This window comes from Pongo abelii, chromosome 19 (assembly GCF_028885655.2).
Source record: "Pongo abelii isolate AG06213 chromosome 19, NHGRI_mPonAbe1-v2.0_pri, whole genome shotgun sequence".
NCBI classification, from domain to species: domain Eukaryota; kingdom Metazoa; phylum Chordata; class Mammalia; order Primates; family Hominidae; genus Pongo; species Pongo abelii.
In genome coordinates this window covers 28,265,546-28,289,368 of record NC_072004.2, presented here as the reverse complement: position 1 = coordinate 28,289,368, position 23,823 = coordinate 28,265,546, and the positions used below count along the sequence as shown (strand labels likewise).

The 23,823-nt window shown below is 42.9% G+C and overlaps 1 pseudogene; it reads left to right on the top strand.

The window, feature by feature from the left end:
- The first annotated feature begins 3,306 nt into the window (after nucleotides 1–3,306).
- Nucleotides 3,307–21,840, top strand: LOC129051315 (putative uncharacterized protein LINC02693; annotated as a pseudogene).
- Nucleotides 21,841–23,823: the final 1,983 nt, after the last annotated feature.

Here is a 23,823-nt window from a genome sequence, read left to right as displayed (position 1 = left end):
AGTGTTTATAGAGCATGTCTTCAACTGATCACAGTCTACCTTCAAATGATAATATGTCATTTTAGTATAAGAAACTTACATCAGTATACTTCTTCCCTCCTAGTCTTTAAGCTATGACTATCATCCATTTTATTTTACATGTTGTAAATTCCATAGTACTTTATTACTTTTGTTTAAACAATTATATTTTAAAGAGGCTTAAGTAATAATAACAAATCATATATTTGTCCATTTTGTTACTATTTCCAGTGCTCTTCATTCCTTTGTGCAGATCTAGATTTCAATATGGTATCCTTCTTACTGCCTAAAAGACATCCTTTAATTTTTCTTATAGTGCAGGTTTCCAGGTAAGAAAGTCTTAAGTCTTTACAAGTCTGAATATGTATTTATTTCTTCATATCCATTATTCTCTTTTTGGTAGTATCTAGTTGGCTGTGACACTAATCCATTAAACTTTCCATTTCAGTTATGGTATTTTTCAAATCTAGATTTCCATTTGGTAATTCTTCCCAATATACTTGATTATTTTCATACTCATGCTCTTTAATCCCGTGGTTTCTTTACGTGTAAGACACACTTCATGTGATGTTTGGTGACTTTAATATCTTAAGTCTCTGTAGGTTGTTTCCTCTGTACATTGTTTCTGCTGGCTCTTGCCCATTATACATGTTTGTGATTTTTGATTAAAAACTTACATTCCTTGAAGCTGTCTTCCATTTTGCTTTTGCCAGGAACCTGGAAGGCATTAAAAACCTGATGTCACTTTAAATTTGCAGCTTGAGACTTTTTAGATTATACAGCTTACGTGTGAAGCCACCAGTGGAAGGGCTGCCCATGGTTATATATTAATGTATCCTCACTCTCAGGAGAGATGATTTCCCTCAGGATGGACAATCTTGTCTGCTGCTCCAGGGGCTGTAGGGATTGAGGGGTCAGGAGACAGGGGAGGCAGACAGGTTGATTCATAGCTCCCTCCTACACTAAACCTATCTTTTTGGTGTCCTACTTTTTTTTTTTTTTTTTTTTGAGATGGAGTCTGGCTCTGTCGCCCAGGCTGGAGTGCAGTGGTGCAATCTCGGCTCAATGCAAGCTCCGCCTCCCGGGTTCACGCCATTCTCCTGCCTCAGCCTCCCGAGTAGCTGGGAATATAGGCGCCCGCCACTACGCCCGGCTAATTTTTGTATTTTTAGTAGAGATGGGGTTTCACCGTATTAGCCAGGATGGTCTCGATCTCCTGAACTCGTGATCTGCCCGCCTCGGCCTCCCAAAGTGCTGCGATTACAGGTTTGAGCCACCGCGCCCGGCCGGTGTCCTACTTTTGATGTCTTCTCCTAACCCTCCTACCTTGGACAGGATCTAAACTTTGTCTGCTATTCTGCTGCCCCATCCTCTTCCCAGACTATGAAAAGAGAGTTTCAGTATGACACTTGGCAACTATCTTAAGGGTGAAAAATGGCATCTAATTACTTCTTTGGGTTTCTACTTTCACTTTTTAATTTTAATTTTTTTGCCTTTGCAAACACTTAATTATTTTGCAGCTCATTGACACGTTTTTTAAAATGGTTCTTGATATGTATTCCAGAAGTTTTTGTTGTTTTCTGGTTCTTGTCAGCCCATGTTGCCGGAAATAAAATTCTTTCAACTTGTTCTTTAACAGTTTAGAGTATCCATATATTCCTTCCTGTTTCAGAGGCAATAGAGTGAGAACACACACTTAGGAGCCAAGCTGGCCTGAGATTAAGATCCACCAGCAATGTGACCTCAGTAGCCTATTTACATTCTGAGCCTCAGCTTCTCATACGGTTGGTGTGATAATTAAATGAGGTAATATATGAATAACACTTAAAACAGAGACTGACACTGGTAAGGATGGACTTTCTTGTTATTACTATCTGAAAAAGTTGGAAAATTATGAGCCTGAGTAACAGTTATACATCTTACCCAATGGTTCACTAACCTCTGGTCCCTGGCTACCCCGGCCCCCTCTACCATGCAGTCACCCACACCCATGCTTATACTGATGGAGGGGAGTCAACTATGAGCTATTCACTGGATGACAGGCCCAGCTACTGTCACAGATGCGCCCCAAGTCCAGGACAGAATGCTAGCAGATAGCTGCTGGTCTGAGAAATGACATCATCATATAAGCCTGAGTGAAAGCACAGCCCCTTTACTACTAAGAAATCTGAAAATAAATGAACATAAACAAACATAATTTTGTATTTTTTATGATGTCATTTGTCCCAACAGCCATCTGACATCAATAGCCCTGATTACTAAAAGTCTCAGCGTTATAGAAATGTTCTCCTCCTTTTTGAAAACCATGTTTATTTTTCCCCCACAATACAGCGCTATCTGCAAAGCCTTGAACTGATAACATAGCTCAGGGGCTAACTCTGTCTTAGCAGAGTAGCAGCTGAAAAAAGAAGACAATTCTTAACAAACAGGGAGATCAGGAATGCTCACTTCTAAAAACATTATTTATTCATGGCAAGTGGTATTTCTGACGTGCAAATGAAGCTTAAACTTCAGCTTTAATTTATAAGAATTAGGAAATACAGATTAAATCTCTGATGCCATATTGTGAATTCAGTAAAGGTTAACTAATCTACCCCGCACAGACAAACGTTAGCTATCCTACGCTTATTATTCTGGAAATTTAATAAAAATTAAACAAGAAGCCTCACAGAGTATAAGAATTGTCCCCCCGCCTTAACAATGTTGTTTTCAGCCTCTGTTGCCTGAAACATTGCAGAATAATTCAGATTTTTTTTAACCCCGCCTTTTTATTGAGTAAAACCAAAGTACTAAACTAATAAATATGAAAAAGGATGTTGGGTTTAAAAAGAAAAAGCCTCAAGACATCGAGCCTGTTAGATATTTTAAAAGTGAAGACTGAGAAGGAACGCACTGTTGCTAAACAGAATCATAGGATTATGGTCAATTTATAGTCTTTTCAATATGGGATTTGAATGTTCTGATATTAGATACGATGTACATACTTTATTTATATAGTACCTCCCGAGAAGAAAAAAAACCAATATTGGTTTATACAGTATTTGGCATGCTATGCACATATGCAGTGATGTATAGGATGTCAGAGCTAGAAAATAGCTTAGATACGATTTGGATTCAGCGCTGGGCGGGTCCGCCCCCGCCAAGCCCCGCCCCGTCCCGTCCCCCCGCCTCGCCTCGCCTCATCCCGCCCACTCCGCCCCGCCCACTCCGCCCCCCGCCCCCTGCCCCCTGCCTCTCCGCCCCCCGCCCCGTCCCCTCAACCCCGCCCGGCTCCGCCTCCTCCGCTCTGATCCGCCCCGCCCCGTCCCCTTCGCCTGCCCCGCCCCCGAGACATGCGCTGTGCGCCTGGCCGGCGGGGCTGGCTGAGGACTGCGTGTGGAGCTCCGTGGCCGGTGTCTGAAGTCGTCAGTTTACTGCTTGTAAGGAACATAGCGATCACTGGGAACCTGGAAGTAGAGACTCCTTTCTGCCGTCCCTTCGTCCCTCGGGCTGCTGCGAATCCCCCCGCCGGCCTCCAGGACCCCGGGCTGACAGAACGCCCGCACCGGTCCCTCCGCCCCAGGGCCCGCTATGCGCCCGGCATAATGGGAGAAAAATCACAATGGAAAGGCCCAGCCCCTTGCCATGCAGACGGGAAGCTTGGTCGCACGTCTGATCACCCTTACGCCCCTTGGGGCTTCACTCCCTCTTCGCGGGCTCCAACAACCTGGGTCAGGGCCTCCTTGTCCTGCGTGGGCCTCTCGGCCGCAAGAACACAGTCCCGAGCCCCGGCGAGCCCTCAGGCCTCCCACCCTCCGTGCACAGGCTGCACTTCTGCGCCCCAGCACTGCGCCTGCGGGACCATCTGGATCACTTTTCCATTCTGATGACGTCCTGTACTTCGTGGCTGCAGGCTCCTCAAGCCCCAGGTCTGTGCAGAGACGAGCAAAGCTTTCTGGAGCACCCATTTTACTACCAGATTTGGAAGGAACGAAGTTAAGTAATTTCCAAGGTAAGTAATTAAAATTTTACGATGAAAAGGCTAGAAACTCTTCGGCTGGTAATAACTGTCAGACATATCTGTGCCTGAAATGTCAGACTTTTTCTGAGAAAAAAACTGAAAACTTGTTTCCCATTATTTTAAATAGGAAAAATTATAGGGCACAGCAAGTCAATAGAAAAAAACCTACCAATTTCCTAACTCACAGTGTGGCAGTAGATTTAAGTTGCACATAAGTTAGGATGTAAAATGCTTAAATGTTGCCACTTGGTCACCCACATTTGATATGGTTGTTAACATGCAGTTGCCTTAGATGCAGTAGCTGTGGCTTAAGACCAGCAACATCCTTTTGCTGAACCTCCCCTTTGTCACCTGAACCTCCCCTTTGTCAACACATCAAAGCTTTTTAAGTGACTGTCATGATCCTGATGGTCTACCAGTTGTTTCTGGAAGCAACATGTGGCTTTTTCCAGCAAACTATTTAGTTTAAAATGTTGTAATTTTTGAAAGCTCAAACATTATGTCTACAACCATCACCCAAAAAATTTGAGACAGGTTCTTGCTCTTTTGCCGGAACTGCACCATGATAGGGGCTCCAGCGATCCACCTGCTTCAGCCTCCCCAGTAGCTGAGACCACAGGTGTGCGCCACCATGTCTGTTAATTTCTAAATTTTTTGTAGAAACTACATCTCCCCACATTGCCCAGGCTGGTCTCGAACTTCTAGACTCAAGCAGTTTTCCTGCCTTGGCCTCCCAAAGTGCTGGAATTACAGGCATGAGTCACCAACCGCACCCAGCCTGAAAAAAGATTTGTGAGATAAATAGCTGCTATACAGTTTCGATATTAAAAACTAAGATGTGTTCTTCCAGGAAAGTAATAATTTCGGATATATTCTGTGTCACATCCTGTGTTATGAAATAGATGGCAAAAAAAAAAAAAATCCCATTTAATTTAAAGATGGAAGCTGTAACTTCAAGTAAATTTGGAGCTAAGGAGTCCTTTCGGGCTATGACCCCAGAATTCTGGGGTTCTCTGTACCGATTTTTTGCTAGTGTCCACACACAAGCATTCCTTAATGCTGTGTGTTAAACAAATGGACCTTCTTTAACCCCAGATTTCTCTCCATTTACCATTCTGTTTCTCTGCTCCATGCAACTACCTCACCTCATATCCTCTCTTGCACCCACTCCTTTCGAGCTTTCCTCCAGGATACTTTGCTGAAATGACTTTTATCTCAGTCATTTAGCTGCATTTGACACAGATGATACAATTGAGGATTTCCACCCTTTCTTCTGGATTTTAGGGACCTTCTCTCCTGGATTCCCTCTCACCTTTATCTTCATCCTCCTGCTCCTCCTCCACCAGATCTCTAATGATCCTCTCAGAATGATCCCACACAGTCTCATAGCTTTAAATACCATCCATCTGTTGATAACCACTAGGCTTGGGGCCTCTTCCCTGAGGGGAGCACCAAGAGTCATCCCTGACTCTTTTCCCTTCTCCCCCAACCCCCATGCAACCACACGGCAAGTCCTGTGGCTCTTGAGTGCAACCAGCATCCTGATTCACCATCTCCATTTCCACAACCAGTTTCAGTCACCTTCCTCTCCTACTGGTCTACTGCCAAAGATCGTCCAACCTCCCTGCATCCTGTCTTGCCCTGCTACAGTCCAGCCTCCACTCAAGCATCCAGAGTGATCTCTTGAAAATGTTAAAACATGATATAAGCATACCCCCACCCCAGTGTAAACCCTGCCACTGTCTACTCATTGCAGTGAATAAAAGCTCAGACAACCTGGTGCATGCCTCTTCAACCTCATCTCCTACCCTTGCTTGTTCTTGCTATGTGGGTCAGATTTTCTGGTCTGCAGAGCTGAAAACAATCTTAACTGACAAACGCTAGATCATAGACTGTATCTACAGCATAAGGCATGGAAGGAAAAGTCCGAGAGAATGAAGGGCCAGAAAAGTTTGTTTAAAAAAAAAAATAAAAAGCACAGGAAACTGGAAACATAACTAACCTGTATGTATATACTTAAAAGAACATGGTAACAAAATGAACTCTTTAGAAACTGAGCCAACAGACTTGCAAACAAGTAGAAATACCTTTGGTCCTACTCTGAAAACAAAAAGAATCCTTAGTGAGTATACAAGAACAAAAATTGTACACATTTCTGGGTCATAATGCAATAAAACTAGAAATAATCAAAAGAGAATTTAAAGATGTTCAGCTTCCTGAAAATATTAAATTATCCTTTTAAACAAATTAATGCCTACATCAGGGTGCAAATCCAAAACACAAAGACCTTGCCTATAAAAATATATTTTTGCAAACAACAGTGTATCGGGATGTAAGGAGAGAGCTCACTGACTCAGAAGCTCCCAGAGTGACCAGATGTGTTCATGGGAACTGGAGCACTGCCCTGAAGTCATTTGACATCACCTTATTACAAGTAGGAACAGCCATGCTGGGAGATGCTCAGATGCCAGTAATAAGTCAGAGGATTCCCTCCTGAACGGGACCTCCCAGTCCTTTTGGCACAGGGTTCCAGGCGTGACCACAAATCCATCGGTGAGGGCTTTCAAGATCAACCTACCCTCAGGCAGTGGAGTGGAAACTGGCACTAGCAGCTACAGTGGAAAAAATGAACGTCCTCTAAGAATATGTCATCTGCCCCATGCAAAGACTCTGGATCCCAGAAGTCCTCCTGGTAAGGACTTGGAGCCAGACAACTTCATTTCCTGTCACCTGGGCTGCTCTCCCTCTGACAGCTATGGAAATTGGTGAAGCACAGGAACATATTGGAAATGGCAATGATGTGCCATGCCAATGTGTGGAAGTGTACAAGTTAAGTAATATTTTAAAAACAGAACTCACAACAGTTTGCACAATCCGACCAAAGCTCTGTCATGTATGTTCCTAAACAAGTTTGGAAGAGAATTTGGAAATGGCTGAAATTTTTTTATAAAGCTCATGTTTTTAGTTTGTTTAAATGTAAAAGCATACACTTAGAAACAAGTTAGTATGTAAAAATTTTTAATCTTAGCTATCTGGAAGCTTCAAATACCTAGAATGAGGCATTTCCCAAAGGTCTCTGTAACTTGAATTTCACCGTAGTTTGAAAACTCTTGCCCAGCATAATGGCTAACACCGGTAATCACAGCACTTTGGGAGGTTAAGGTGGGCAGATCACTTGAGCTAGGAGTTAGAGACCAGCCTGGGCAACATGGTGAAACCCCATCTCTACAAAAAATTTAAAAATTAGCTGGGAGTGGTGGCACTGCCGATAGATACAGCTACTCAGGAGGCTGAGGTGGGAGGATCCTTGAACCTGGGAGGTCTAGGCTGCAGTGAGCTGTGATTGCACCAGTGTACTTTAGCCTGGGCAATACTGCCAGACCCTGCCACCTCCCCTAAAAGAAAGAAAACTATTAGTTCATAGTGCAGCTGATGAAATAATATGCATCCACAAAGAAAGGGGCAATCATAATATGTATATAATTACTCAGTATTAAAATATTATGTATAGTATTACATATATTGAATACCTATAATGAATGGGGCACTGCTTTAAGCACTTTATACTCATTATCCCACAAGAATTCTCTCTCCAGCAGGTCTTAGTATATTCAATTTAAGGGCTAATTAGTAAGCAATATATAGAATTGAATGAGAAACTACTTAAAACATAGAAGGCTCTCGAAAATACAATGTGGAATGAGTAACGCAAGTTACAGAGATACACAGCACATTTATAGAAAGTGTAAAAACTTACAAAGTTAAACAGTATATTATTTAGGGAAACAATATATTATTTAGAGATATTATTATGTAATAAAAGTATAATGAAAGTCAGGTAAATAATACTTTTTGTAAAGCTTCAGATGAATGATTGTCCCAGATGGGGTTACATTTCAGAAGGGCCAACCATGCAGACGGCTTCAAATGTAGTGGAGTAGGTGATGGGTACAATTATTTATTTTACTTTTATGTGAGTCTGTGTATGTGTGTGTGTGTGTGTAATTTTGTATGTATAAAATAGTTCGTAATAATTTTTTTTTTTTGAGTTGGGATGTTTCTCTGTCTCCCAGGCTGGATTGCAGTAGCATCATCACAGCTCACTGCAGCCTTCACCTCTCAGGCTCAAGTGACCCTCCCACGTCAGCCTCCTGATTACCTAGGACTACAAGTGCACACCACCATGCTTGGCTAAATTTTTTAAATCTTTTGTAGAGATCGGGTCTCACTCTATTGTCCAGGCTGGTCTTGAACTCCTGGCCTCAAACAGTCCTCTTGCCTCAGACTCCCCAAGTGCTGGGATTACAGGGTAAGTTGCTGTGCCCAGCCTAATTTTTTTTTATTTTTAAACAGCTTTATTGAGGAAATATTCACATACCTTATGATCTGCTAGGGTTTAGTATAATCACAGATATGTGCAACCAAAACCGTGGTTAAGTTTACAACATTTTTATTAGTCCTGTACCTTTTAGCTATCACCCTGTTCCCCCCACCACCTACCCCAGCTGTAAGCAACCACAAAGCCAGTTTCCATCTCAATAGATTTGTCTTCTCTGGGCATTTCATATAAGTCGATCCATATAAGTGTTTTTTCATGTCTGGCTTCTTCACATTTGTCTCATTCCAGAAGGTGCCTGAATTTTTCCACAACCGGGAATGCTAAGCTGTGGGGTGAATTTTTGGTTCCCAAGTGAATGTGAATGAGGCAGAGTGGAAGGAGAGTTCTTTGACTGAGGGAACGGGACAAGAACCAATGAAAGAAAGAGATCCAGCAGGAGGGGAGGGAGGAAGCGGGGTGGAGAGCTGCTTGAAGCAGATGAACAGAGCTCCAGGCCATGACAGCAGAATAGAAGGTGCAGTGCAGCGGGGTGCAGGTCCTGAGGGGGTGAGAGGGGGAATGTGGAAAACAGCAGGTCATAAACTCTGAATTCCAGCTGCTGGAGCTGTGGGTCCCAGGGGCCTGGTTATCCCCTCACAGGCAGGAGCTGGAAAGTGGGGCGCTGCTCAGGTCCAGGAAGGAAGTGGGTGCACGGGTGGTGTGGACATGTGCATGGAAGCCCACAATGCCCACAACGTGAGGTCAGAACTTCAGGGAGAACCTGCATTTGGGCTCCAGGCTGGTTGGAAGTATTCTTTCATTCAGCAGCCTTCTCATTAAGTGCCTGCTGTGTGACAGACACTGCAGAGCACAGAGATGCAATCTTACCTGTCCCAGCCTTCCAGGCACCAGGGGTGCCACGCGCTTTCAAACAACCAGCTCTCATGTTTCATAGAGCAAGAACTCACTCACTACCACTGGGACAGCACCAAGCCATTCCTTCCAGGGACTTGCCTGGAAGGCTGGGACATGGTTATTTTCCATCTCCCCATGGTTCATGGAACTGTATTCTGCATAGAATGGGCAAAGTGCAACTATCATTGATTAGTAATTGAAGAAACAAAGATTTCACCTTCATGTTTTTTACAAAATGCAATATCTGAGATGTTGCATTCTATATCTTTGGCTTCTTTAATGTTAGCTATACAGACAAAATAGAAAATGAAAAAAACCTTCCAATATTAAATATTCACATTGATGTCTGTATTAGTCTATTTTGTGTTGCTATAAAAGAACACCTGAGGCTGGGTAATTTATGAAGAAAAGAGATTTATTTGGCTTATGATTCTGCAGGCTGTACCAGCCTGGCACCACCATCTGTTTCTGGTGAGGACCCTAGGAAGCCTCCAATCATGATGGAAAGGGAAGTGGAGCAAGGAAGAAAGGAGGTGGGGTGCCACATGCTTTCCAACAACCAGCTCTCATGTTTCATATAGCAAGAACTCACTACCACTGGGACAACACCAAGCCATTCCTGAAGGATCTGCCCTCAAAGACCAAACACCTCTCACTAGGCCCCACTTTCAACATTGGGAATCAAATTTCTTTCTTCTTTCTTTCTTTTTTTTTTTTGAGATGGTGTTTCGCTCTGTCTCCCAGGCTGGAGTGCAGTGGCATGATCTCAGCTCACTGCAAGCTCTGCCTCCCGGGTTCATGCCATTCTTCTGCCTCAGCCTCCCGGGTAGCTGGAACTACAGGTGCTCACCACCATGCCCGGCTAATTTTTTTGTGTTTTTAGTAGAGACGGGGTTTCACCATGTTAACCAGGATGGTCTCGATCTCCTGACCTTGTGATCCGCCTGCCCTGGCCTCCCAAAGTGCTGGGATTACAGGCTTGCACCACCGCACCCATCCTAGGCCCCACTTTCAACATTGGGAATCAAATTTCTTTCTTCTGTTTTGTTTTGTTTTGTTAAAGAGATAATCTCACTCTGTCACCCAGGGTGGAGTGAAGTAGCGCAGTTATAGCTCACTATAGAAGCCATGGCTGAGCTGAGCCATAGCTTACTGTGGCATCCAACTCCTGGAGCTCCAGAGGTCCTCCCACCTCAGCCTCCTGAGTAGCTGGGATAACAGGCTCAATCCACCATGCCCAACTAAGCTTTTAATTTTTTGTAGAGACAGGGTCTCACTAGGATGTCAAATTTCAACATGAGATTTGGAGGGGACAAATATTCAAACTGTATCAATGTCAACAGGTTTTTTTTTCCTCATAAAGAGTATCTATGTGTTAGGAACTTTAGATGTTTAAAAAGTGGTGGGGGGGAAGAAATATATAATAAGGGACACACACTTTATAATTTCCTCACATTTTAAATTACTCCAATAACTAATACATAGATGGATTTATGGGTCTGGAATTTTTTCAGTGAGACATTTGTTTATAATTAAAATGTGGATTTTATCTCCTTATTCCTTTTTAATTCAGTCCCAGGCCTGAGCCACCATCAAAACCTTCCTACATTGAAGCTGGGGTTTTTCCCTGAAAATGTTGCTTGTTAGGAAACAAGGAGGCAGTTGCCTTGAGCCAGCTGACCTCAGCCGCCATGCCGCTCTCACAGAGGAGTGTTATTCAGTGGGAAGTTTTGCTCCCTGCATGGCACCGCAGCCCCTCAGCCATGAACTCAGCAAACACTGTCCCATTTTGCCCCCAGTAACAAGCACAGGGGCACCATCACAGGCTAGTACCCAGTGTGAACTAAGTCTTGGGAACTTACTGGAATTGTTGGAAGATATGTCCCTTTTTAGTAATGCACATGGCTGTAAATATTAGGTACAATTTGATTTCAGACTCAATTCATGATGTGTTTTGGCTCAGCTGTGGCCTGCATATGGTGTTGCTGAAACAGAAATGAAAATGCTGGTGAGCCACAGAAAGAAAAATCCTGTGTTTTCTGAAAGCTTCCAACACCTTTGGCCTTGTTCCTTAATCACCTGGGAGGAAGAGGACCTACAAAAACTGGAAACGCAGTGGCCAGCAACCAGCCCTTGACAGGCTTGCTGAGCTGTGAGGGTCTGGAGGAGGAAGAAGCTCTGCATTGTTTCTGCAGCCCCTGTGCAAAACAATGTTGAATTCCAGCGTGATATTGAAATGAATGTATTTTATTGTAATGTTAAATCTTAAATTTTTTATTAAGTCCTTTGTTCACAAATGGAAACAACAAAATGACAAATTATTTAAATTTTCAGATTTTATAACCTTCCTGTCCTCTAGCAAAAAAAAAAGAAAGAAAGAAAGAAAGAAATTTGATTCCCAATGTTGAAAGTTGGGCCTAGTGAGAGGTGTTTGGGTCTTGGGGACAGATCCTTCAGGAATGGCTTGGTGCTGTCCCGGTGGTAGTGAGTGAGTTCTTGCTCTATGGAACATGAGAGCTGGTTGTTGTGAAAGCGCGTGGCACCCCACCTCCTTTCTTCCTTGCTCCACTTCCCCTTCCACCATGACTGGAGGCAGCCTGAGCTTCAGAAGGGAGGCAGTCCTTTAAGACAGCCGTGTCAAATATAAACAATATGAGCTATGCCTGCCTGTAGCTTTAAATTTTCTACTAGCCAGGTTAAGGAAACTAAAGAGAAACAGGTGGAAGTGATTTGTAATAATATAATTTATTTGACCCAATGTATCCAAAATATTTTAATGTGTGATCAGTATAAAATTATTAATGAAACATTTTACATTTCTTTGTCCTAAATCTTTAAAACTCACTCCATATTTTACACTTCTAGCATATCTCTGTTCAAAGCAGCCAGATTCAAGATGTTCTGAAAGCTCTGACTCCCTGAACTCAGGAAGGTGAAGGGCCTGAACCCCACTTCTCTGCCAGGAGCGAGGGAGCTCCCCCTCCCTACCCACATCTCTTCCCAGTCCCAAAGGAAGAGAGAGTGCCCTGAGAGAGCAGGGGCTGCCAGCAGGAGGTGGCCACAGGTAGGCCACTGCTGCCCATCTGCTGCTTGGTGCGGCCATTCTCCCCGCCAGAGATCAGAGGACAGCAGGGTCCCAGGAGGTGGGACCTGTCCACAGCCTTGACCTCCAGAGTTTAGATTTGGAGGGAATAGATTCCAGACAAACGCCTTACCTTGCTATTTGGCCCTTGCCCTAGTGGTCAGGCTGTCATCTATTTCCTCCTGTGTTGTGCGATACTGTGTGAGTTTTAAGCACATACACGTCTACATGCATTTCTTTATAATTCAAGGGACCCAACTTCTAATAAGGGGAAAAGGAATTCAGTACCTAGACAGTCCCTATAGTGTGCCAGCTAACTTGTAGTCAGCATGTTGTTAATCCTGGCATCCTGTCAGCTCTGGGTGTGTTGGTTAGCTGTTACTGTGTAATGAGCCATCCCAAAACTTATTTAGCTCATGATTGAGCAAGTCAGCAATTTATGACAGGCTCCTGCCATAAATTACTTACTATACATATAAAACCTGCCGTACCTTTGTAAGGTATAGCAATCTTCATGTGTGTGTATGGGAGAAGGGGGTCAGCTGCTGGTGACCAGGAAGCTCTGCTGTTGAGAGTGAGTTGACTGTGGAGTGGGCAACTTTGGTTCACTTCCCCAAAGTGTTTCATCCTCTAGCAGGCTAACCTGGCCTTGTTGTCATGGAGATGGCAGGGTTCTGAAAGAAAAGGAAGAAGCATTCAAGACGTTTTGAGAGTGGGCCCAAAACTGCCAGGTGGATCCAAGTCTTGGGAAACAGATTCTAACTCTGGATGGGAGCAGCTGTAAAAGTGCATTGCAAAGGGTGTAGACACAGGGAAGGTTGAAGAAACACGTATAAAGCACTCCACATGTTTGGAAATTCTTTTCATCCCATTTTGGTATTTGTAGGCTATTACTGGTCTTCAACACAGACTAAATCAAAATGCTGTGCCCAAAACAACCTCTTACTCTGAAAGCAAGTGATGTAAAGATAGATCTGCTGAAAAGACATTTCCTCCTGCTGCACTTTAGTCAAGCAGCTGAGCACGTCTTGAAGCCGTCCTTTGATTTTAACAGGGCAGAGCTGTTTTCTAAGACGGCCCACCACCCCTCCCCGCAAAGCTGAGATGCTGCAATGAGGCAAATCCCAGCAGCACACAAGGAAACCAGGCACAGCTAAGGTTCTCACCCCTGATGCACCTTATAATCACCTGGGTGGCAGGGGGCTTTTAAAATTCCCAAAACCCAAATTGCAACAGACCAGTGAAATCAGAATCCCTGGGGTAGGATCCAGACATCCTTGCTGTTTAAAGCTCTCCAACTGGTTACAATGTGTGGCCAGAATTGAGAACCACAGCGTGAAACCAACGTCTTTTGATGAACTAGTAGCAAATGGTTTCTCAAACGAATGTGAAGTCTTTGCTGCTGAGCTGTAGCCTTTCAGTCTTACTTGCGTTATTTACATTATTTACATACTATCTTTTGCAGGACTTGACCTCTGCTCCTTGTTTTGTTTCTGATTCAACTCAATTTCACAAGTACTGAGTGCATATGATGTGCAGAACACCGTGCTAGTTATTGTGGCCTTGGTTTGGGGAGGACTTTGCTGGGAAATAAAATCACATCGTCAGAAATAAGAGTCTTGCTACTTACCAAATTGAGGCAAAAATGGGAAGACCTAGGGGGTCTCACCCAAGGGTTAGGACACTAATAGATACATCAGAATATTACAGTTCATCTGCTGATGCTGTGAGTGGAAGTGTTCCACTTTGAAACAAAAAACGCTGCTGTTACTCTGAGATACTAAGTTTTGTGTGCAAATACATGGTATTTAAATATTTTGTTGATATATAACATGCATGTAGAAATACATGCATAAAGCATTCCCGTAAGCTCAATGTATATTATGACAAAATTGATACACGTGGGTAACCAACAAATAGAAGCAGCGTCACTCATGTGGCCCACAAGCGCTTTCTCCCTCCCTCCTCTTCAAATGTACCAGTGTCTTAACAGCTGACATTACAGATCAGTTTTGTCTTTCTGTGCAAGTCTTTTCTTTACAGAAAAATGTAAATATATAAAAATTGAACAAAATTGTATAATAGAGCCGTGATCCAGCTTCAACAGCTAATAATCATGTGCCATTTTTGTTTCTTCTGTACCACAGCCCTTTCCCTACTACCCTTCATTTTATTTTTTTTTTTTAGTTCTTTTTTGGTGAGGTAAGATACACATGCATTGAAAGGCACAAGTCTTAATTGTACAGCTTTGAAAAATAAATACACCCATATAACCTTCACCTCTTTTCAGAATGGAATATTTCAATCATCCCCAGAAAACACCCTCATGTTCATTCCTAGGCAATTTTTAACTTCCCCAGAGGAAAGTACTGTTGTGGGGGTTTTTTAACCGTAAGTTCATTTTACTTGAAATCATACAATATACATTTTTATGTCCAGCAGTCTCAGCATAATATTTGTGAAACACCTCCATAGTGTGTGTTTTAGTAGTTTGTTCCTTTGTATTGCTGAATAGTATTCTGTTGTATGAATGCACCGTGGTTTGTTCATACATTTCTCTGTTGATGAATATTTGGGTTATTTCCTGTTTTGGGCTATCATAATAGTAAAGGTCTATGAACATTCTTTTACAAGTACTTTTTTGTATTGTTTTATTCCTTTATTAGCATTGAAGTGACACATTTTTTCATTTTTTAGCAGTTGCTCCAAGGATTACAATGTGCATCATTAACATTCTCACAGTCTAGAATTAATATTGTACTATTACAGTGAATGTAAAATAGAAAAACTTGCTACAGAATAGTGCCATTTATCTCCTATCCTTTGTGCTGTTGTTGCCATAAATTTTACATCTGCATGGCATAAACCCCATAACACAGTGTTATATTTGCTTTAGTCATAGATCTTTAGATGAAATTAAGAGGAAAAAAAAGAAAAATATATAATAAATATTTGGAGGGAGATGTTTTGAGGCCACAGAAACATACTGTTTCTTCATCCAAAATTTTTGCATTCGTTGATGACTCTTTCCTGCAGTAATGATTACTGTGGTGTTCTAGTGGTAGTTTTCTGTTTGTGCTCCTTCAACATTTATTACTTGGAATTCTTCTGCAAGGAAGATTTGTCTTTCCTTCCTGATTTATTTAATCTTTTCTATATCAGTATGGACTTGTGGATATTTATTTTATGTTCTTGGTTACAGTTTAGTGCTGTCATAGTTGTTTGCCACTCACATTGTTCCACCTTGAGTCATAGCTCTTCCAGGTTGGCTTCTTTTGACATGTCCCCACCGTTTTATGTTTTTTAAAAGCACTTTCTTATTTTCTGGCACTGCAAGTTGCTCTAATCTCATCTCGTGTTTTTCATGGCAGGCCTAGAATTAGTCATTTCTCCAAGAAGCCTTGGTTTCTTTTATAGGAGAATGGTATTTAGAAACCAGGATCTGGGTACTGGGTGTGCTCATTAATACTGGGATATCACTGCTTCGAGGCCCTCTCAGCATAGTTTGGAAACACGTGAATGTTTCCAAACATGTATGCATGAATACAAACTCAGCATCTACCTATCTACATCTGTCCATCTAAACAGATACATTAAAAGAGACATGGGTTCATACTGACATTCCTAAGTCCAGTACAGCACCTTAGGGTTTATTCTAGCATTCTCCCTTTGTTTATTTATATCTCTTTCACCTAAAGAGAGAAACTGGGCTCTAATTTTCTAAAATATATTTGCTAACATGGAAAATCATTTCAGAATTGCTAACCCATATCCTGAAACAAATTTGCCAACCAGAATACACTATGTTTGTGTGCAGTTCTTGAGTCTTACAGTATTCAGTCAAAACAGTATTTTCCAAGGTTACTTAGGTGAAGACTTTTTTCCCCCACATTCTTCAATATGGGTTAGTCAATATTTTTAATTCAGTAAAATTCATTTGTCACCAACTGCATTCCATCTGACCCACCCACCATCTTTGTTGATTTTTAAATTTATATAGAATAAAACTCATTCTTTGTAACATACAGTTTCATGAGTTTTGACAACTGTATAGAGTTATACATTCACGTTCACAGTAACAGAACTGTCTCATCACCTCTAAGATTCTCTATTCTTGACGCCTCTTTGTAGTTAACCCTTTCCCCAACCGCATTATTTGGCAACCACTAATCATTTTCTATCCCTATAATACTACCTTTTCTAAAATATCATATAAATAGAATTATAGAACATATACAACACAGATGAATCAATTGGTTGTTTGTTGTTGTTGAGTTGTCAAGAATCGCTTGGCGATATATGTGAGAGTTTATTTTGGGGCTCTCTAGTCTATTCTGTTGGTCTATATGTCTGTCTTTATGCCAGCACCACATTGTTTTGATTTCTGTAGCTTTGTACTAAGTTTTGAAATCAGGAAGTATGAGTCCTCCAACATTGTTCTTTTTCAGGATTGTTTGGACTATTCTGGATCCTGAAATTTTATATGAATTTTAGGATGAATTTTTCTGTTTTGCACAGGACATCATTGGGATTTTTACATTCTTGGTTTAGTTAATTCCTAAGTATTTTATTCTTTTTGATGCTATTGTAAATAGAATTTTCTTAATTTCCTTTTCAGATTATTCATTATTAGTATTTAGAAACACAGCTGATTTTTGTGCACTGATTTTGTATCCTACCATTCAGCTGAATTTGTTTATTCTAACAGGAGTGTGTGTGTGTGTGTGTGTGTGTGTGTGTGTGTGTAATCTTTAGGGTTTTCTACATCTAAGATCATATCATCTGCAAACAAATATAATTTTACCTCTTTCTTTTCAGTTTGGATGCCATTTGTTTCTTCTTCTTGCCTAATTGTTCTGGCTAGAACTTCCAAGCCATTTTGAATAGAAGTGGTGAAAGCAGGTCTCCTTGCTCTGTTCCTATCTTAGTAGAAAACCTGTCAGTCTTTCACCATTAAGTATGATGTTAGTGTGTGTTTTTCATATATGATCTTTATTATATTGAGGTAGCTTCCATCCCCTCTGCATTTGCTGAGTGTTTTTTCATGGAAGGGTATTTAAATTTTGTCAGATGCTTTTTCTACATCTGTTGAGATAATCATGTGATTTACCACTCCATTCTCCTAATGCAGTGATGTTTGAATGTTCAACCATCCTTGCATTCCAGGAATAAATTTTACTTGGTCATAGTGTATAATTATTTTAATATGCTGCTGAATTTAGTTTGTTGGTATTTTGTTGAGGATTTCTGCATTGATATGCATCAGGGAAGTGATACGTGTCTCTAGTTTTCTTGTCTACTTTTTTTCTGACTTTGGTATCAGGGTAATGCTGACCTCATAGAATGAGTTTAGAAATGTTCTCTGATTTCCAGTTTTTTAGAAGAGATGGATTAGTGTTATTTAAATGTTTGATAAGATTCACCAGTGAAGCCATCTGATTCAGGGCCTTTCTTTGTCAGAAAGTTTTTGATGACTGATTCAGTCTTCTTAGTAGTTATGGGGTCTATTCTAATTTTCTGTTTTTTCATGATTCAGTCCTAGTAGGTTTTGTATACCTAAGAACTTGTCTATTTTATCTAGACTGTCCTATTTCTTGGCAAACAGTTGTTTATAATACACCTCTTATAATTCTTTATTTCCGTAGAATTCGTAATAATGCCCCACTTTTATTTTTGGCTTTGAGTCTCTTTTTCTTAGTCAATCTAGCTAAATTTTTGTCAGTTTTGTTCACCTTTTCAAAAACCAACTTTTGGTTTTGTTTATTTACTGATAAGGAGGGATTTATTTCTGTCATATACTGTTGGTTGTTTATATGCTTTATAGCTTTTTTGTTCTTCATTTCCTGCATACTGTATTCTTTTGTATTTAATTGATTTTTGGTAATGAAATGTTTTAATTTCCTCATTTCCTTTTGTATATGTTCTATTGTGTGTGTGTGTGTGTGTGTGTGTGTGTGTGTGTGTGTGTTTGTGTACCACCATGAGATTACATTTAACTTGCAAGTTTATTTATTTTATTCAATTGTATAAACATACTGTAATTTATTTATCCATTCTGCCCTTGATGGTCCTTTGGATTTTTTTTAATTATTGGACTTTTTTTTAGAGCTGTTTTAGATTTACATGAAAAATGAGTGGAAAGTACAGGGAGTTCTCATATATCCAGTTTCCTGCCCACATGCCCTGTTGTTACCCTTACAGTCTTGCCTTGTGGTACATTTGTTACAGATGATGAACAATGTAGAAACATTATTATTAACTAAAATTCACTAGAAGTCACTCTTTGTGTTGTACCTTCTATAATTTTGAGAAATGTGTAATGACATGACATGTATCCATCATTAATGCAGCATGCAGAATAGTTTCACTGTCTTAAAATATCCCTTGTTCCTCAGCTACTTGTTCCTTTTTTTCACCCTCCCCCTCCCACAACCCTGGCAACTACTGCTCTCTTTACTGTTTCCATAGTTTTGCCTTTTACAGAATATCATGTGGTTGGAATTCTATGGTACATAGCATTCAAGTGGGCTCCTTTTACTTACCAATATGCATCTAAGTTTCCTGTGTGTCTTTTCATGGCTTGTTAGCTCAGTTTTAAATCAAGGAATAATAGTTCATTGTGTGAATCCACAACAGTTTATCCATTCACCTACTGAAAGGCATCTTGATTGCCTCCAAGTTTTAGCAGTTATGAATAAAGCTATCATAAACATTTACATGGAAGTTTTTGTGTGGATATAAGTTGTCAGCTTACATATGATAAGTGTATACTTCACTTTATAAGGAACTGCCAGGCCAGGCACAGTGACTCATGCCTGTAATCCCAGCACTTTGGGAGGTTGAGGTGAAAGGACTGCTTGAGCCCAGGAGTTCATGACCAGCCTGGGCAATATAATGAGACCTAATCTCTACAAAATAAATTTAAAAATGAACCATCTGTGGTGGTGCCTGTTGGTGTTAATATCATTGTTATGCAACCTGCTCTAGGAAATGATGATCCTGTATTCTCTAAGATGAACCTAATGAGAACCACTCAAGTCAGTAGTCACAACCCATCATTAGCAGAAGCTCAGAAAATAAGATGTTAAATGCCTGGCCATTAAGTTTTCTTATCTTTATTTCTATAGAATCATCACCCCTGCCCCATAAACATGAAAGAAAAGACAAGAGAAGCACCCCAGAAGAGAAGGGGAGAAGTGCCCCAGAAAAAATCATACAGTCTCTGAAGTTTGCCCAGGTGGGCCCAGGCCAGCCAGCCTCTCCTCTGGTTGCCCAGCCAGCTACAGGCTGTCATTTAACCTTCCGCCCAGCATGCTTTTGAGTGTGCAGAAGTGCTGCATGCCCAAACATGCTGTGCACACAGAGCAGCTCTTTGTATCCCACTCCTGGCCGATCTCCTGCATCATCTCATTGAGCTTCATTGAACTCCACAGTCTGCATGCTCTGTGGAACTCAGGGTCTTCATTTTGCATGGAACTCAGGGTCTTCATTTTCCATGGAACTCAAAGTCTTCTTGCTGTGTGGAACTTGGAGTCTCCTGGCTCCATGGAACTCAGGGCCTTTGTGCTCCATGGGACTTGGGGTGTGTGTGATTCATGGAACTCAGAGTCCTTGTGCTCTGTGGTACTCAGAGCCTGTGTGCTCTGTGGAACTCGGGGTCTGCATGCTCCGTGGAAAGCACCAGGATGCACTTGACCCCCTACACCCACACACACATCCTTCATTTTATTCCTGGCCCTCACCTGTCCACCCTGTGAGGCTTCTTCACCCCCACTCTCCTTTGAGCTCATGCCGGGTCTTTTGCACTGGCCTGAAGCATGGGTGTTGGTAGGAGGGAGTGGCTGAGGTCATGCCTGCAGGCAAATTCTGCTAGTGTCGCACCTGATGGAGCTGCCTGGGGAGGATGTTTCCTTGGAGGACGCGCCCTGGCAGCCACTGGCTTCTTATGGTGCCTGCACTGCTGCTGCTGCCATGGGGGCGCCACAGGGCCACACTGGGGGCTGTTCTGGAATTGGTGGTTTTCATTTCCAGGTTAGGTAGGGACTGGCAGGCACCTTGGCTGTCCTTGTGGCTTCTGCCCTGACCCTGGTCCTACCCAGGCTGCCGATTTTCCGGGCTGCTGCTCTTCCAGGAGGAAGTAAAGGTGGGAATGGCTGAAACCTCAGCTTTGGATTCGCAGAGACCCTAAGCTGTGTCATGCAGAAAGGGAAAGGATTGCAGATGGTGATGGCATCAGCTGAAGGCAGGGGATTCACTGTGATGCTGGAGCCGTCCACGCTGGGATGTTTGCATACAGTCCAGGTTCAATTCGGTGGCCCATCAGCGAGTCCTGGATTCAGTCTCACTCGCAAGCCATGGACAACATGAGCTCAATTTGCCAGGACTCTTGGGGTTAGGGAGAGCTTAGCGTCCGGGTGGCTCTGGTTCCTTCTCATGCTGAAATTCTGCTGGTGTTCCTCCATGGGGCCCTTGTGGGTTTTTCTGAGGTGCCCCTCTTGCTGGAGTCGAGGATGAGAAATGTTTTCAGTGGGTTTTCACCCTCCACACATATGTAAGAGGTGTTGTGTTTCATTCCTGTCAGTATTCATTGCTGCAGCTTCCTGAAGTTGTGTCCGTTAAAAGGCAGGGACCCAGTGTCCAGGCTACAGAGGGTGACTCCAGGTTCCACAGCACCACTGTGGACCAGTGTGCCTATGGCCTTAGGAGAATTCCCAGATAGCACAAGGGGGCTGCCCCAGAGGGTGTTCAGCTTGTTGCCAACAGTTACTGAAGCCAGAGTCTGCAACCTTAATGTTCAGGTGAAGCAGCCAGAAACAGGTGTTCTGGCTTTAGGTCCCTGTGGACAATGCCATTCTCTCCTTCCCAGGCTACTGATGTCCTGGGTTGCTCCTCTTATGGTAGAAGCTCAAGATGGAATGGCTGGAGCTTGGCTGCCTCCGGTTAGAGCCTGAGCTCTATATTGCCGACATCACCCGGCAGAATTCCTCATGGGCCCCTTTTGTTGTGGGTGCGACTGCTGGGGCCAGGGTTGTCGTGGGTAGTAAAGGTATTTACCAAGACAACTGTGAGTAAAGAATGGCAAGTTTATTACAGAAACTATGAAAATACATTGCAAGAATGCAACATGCAGCACAGCAGAGAAGGGGCTGTCTGCAAAGATAAAGGGCTGGAGGGAAGTTTTCTAAGGTTGTGCTGGATGTGGCTATGTGCAGGTGAGCTTGTGCTATATGCTAAGAATATGTTGGAATAATTTTAACTGCCAGGGGTTTCCTCTTCTGGTGCCTGAGGGAAACGCCCTGCTGCTTTTAGCTGTCTTGTAACCCACACGCCTTTTCATTTCTGAAGTTGCAAGATAACGGCTGTGGTTTTTCACACAAAAGGGTTGCAGACTGGGTTAGGTCCATGTTCTGCCAACCTGGCTCTTTCCCAGTTTCAGTTAACTTAGTGGTTTACTAGAGCCCCACACCTTTCTCTTTCATATGGCCATGATCCAGCAGGTAATCCGTTACCTCCCCTCCACTAGAGAGCTCCACGGCCAGGGGTAATCCTCACTTCTCCTCTGCTACAGTGCTCCATGGCCAGGAATAATCCTTACCTCTCCTCTGCTAGAGTGCTCCATGGCCAGGGGTAATCCTCACCTCTCCTCCGCTAGAGTGCTCCATGGCCAGGGGTAATTCTCACCTCTCCTCCGCTAGAGTGCTCCATGGCCAGGGGTAATCCTCACTTCTCCTCTGCTAGAGTGCTCCATGGCCAGGAGTAATCCTCATCTCTCCTCTGCTAGAGTGCTCCATGGCCAGGGGTAATCCTCACCTCTCCTCCGCTAGAGTGCTCCATGGCCAGGGGTAATCCTCACTTCTCCTCCGCTAGAGTGCTCCATGGCCAGGGGTAATCCTCACCTCTCCTCCGCTAGAGTGCTCCATGGCCAGGGGTAATCCTTACCTCTCCTCTGCTAGAGTGCTCCATGGCCAGGGGTAATCCTCACCTCTCCTCCGCTAGAGTGCTCCATGGCCAGGGGTAATCCTCACCTCTCCTCTGCTAGAGTGCTCCATGGCCAGGCAGTGTTTCCTGCGTCCAGAGCACCTCAAACAATTTCAGTGTTGTGGTGAATCAGGGCCTTCACCATACAGACTTGGCAGCATAGTCTAGAGGCTGGAGGGGCTCTGTGACTCCTATTAATGACGGTCACTGCCACGGTTTCCCCAAGTAGGATGTGCCGGGAGAACTGCTCCATGTTGGCTCAGCAGAATGTTATTATAGGTAGCTCAAAAAGAGAGGGAACAGGGCTTCTCTAGATTATTTCAGGGAACAGCTATTATTTGAATGTTAATTTAAGACTATTTTATCAATTAAAAATGTAAGACCCAAGAAACTTCATTTAGGAAGAATGAATAAATTGAATGAATACTGTTAAACTTTATTCTTCTTTCAACAAATATTTTCTGCTCCTCTCTATGAGTCAGGCACTGTGCTAGATACCATAACATAGAAACATAGCGTCAATCAAATATGGTGTGGGTACTGTATGTCAAATTTAAAAATAAAATAAAAGTGCTATATAAGAAAACTCTCAGTGCCCTGGAGGCAGGGTCCAGAGACATATCCTGTGGATGACTGGGGCTGAGGTTTAAGGGATGAGCGTCGGTGATGAGACGGATGGGAGAGGGCCCCTAGGAAAAGCGTCTTCAGGCAATTGTGGTTCAGTGAGCTGCAGCCGTCGCGGCAGGAGAGTGAGGAGCACGGCCTATCTGGTGATTTGCTGTGGTTATGTTCTGTAAACTTGCCTCCGGGTCCTGAAGTATTGCTTCTGGGGAAACACAGGGTAAGGTTCCTGCAAGCCTCTGGTTGCAATATTTTCAACTGCCAAGGCACCATTCATGTTCCATGGCTTCATTTTCCAACATCCCTGTAAAACAAGCCAGTCCCATCAGTGTTGAAAACTGCTCTCCACATACCCTTTTCCTGTAGAGTACTTCCTGATCTACAGAGCTGCCGCTGCTGAAAAGCTAACACTTTCCATGCCATGCTGCCTTTTGAAAGGCGCCAGCCAGGCAGCATTAGCTAAGGCCGCTTTTTGGCTCTCCTCACAACAGTGCTGCCCGCTGTGCTCTCATTGGTCATCATCTCATGAAGTCACAAATGTAGCTGCTTTTCCATGGTTTCGCCACACACCAGTGGTGTTAGTTTTGCACTTTCCCGAGCAGCCTCGTGTACAGGTTGGTGAAGCTCCCCTTCCTCTTTCTGGATGCACTGTAGTGCTTGTCATGAGCGTTGAACTCACAATTTGCAGCACTAGAACCCACACCTGAACCAAGCTTGGCTAACAAGCGTTTTCTCTGTAAGGCACATCACAGCCTTCTTGCTCATAAGGACACTAGACAGCACTTCAGCATTATGCTTAGAGGCCGTTTCAAACTGTGAAATCTCCAACAACAAGCTCAAAACTGCAAAAAAAGTGGTACTATATAGACCATGAGAAGACTGGTTTGCAGG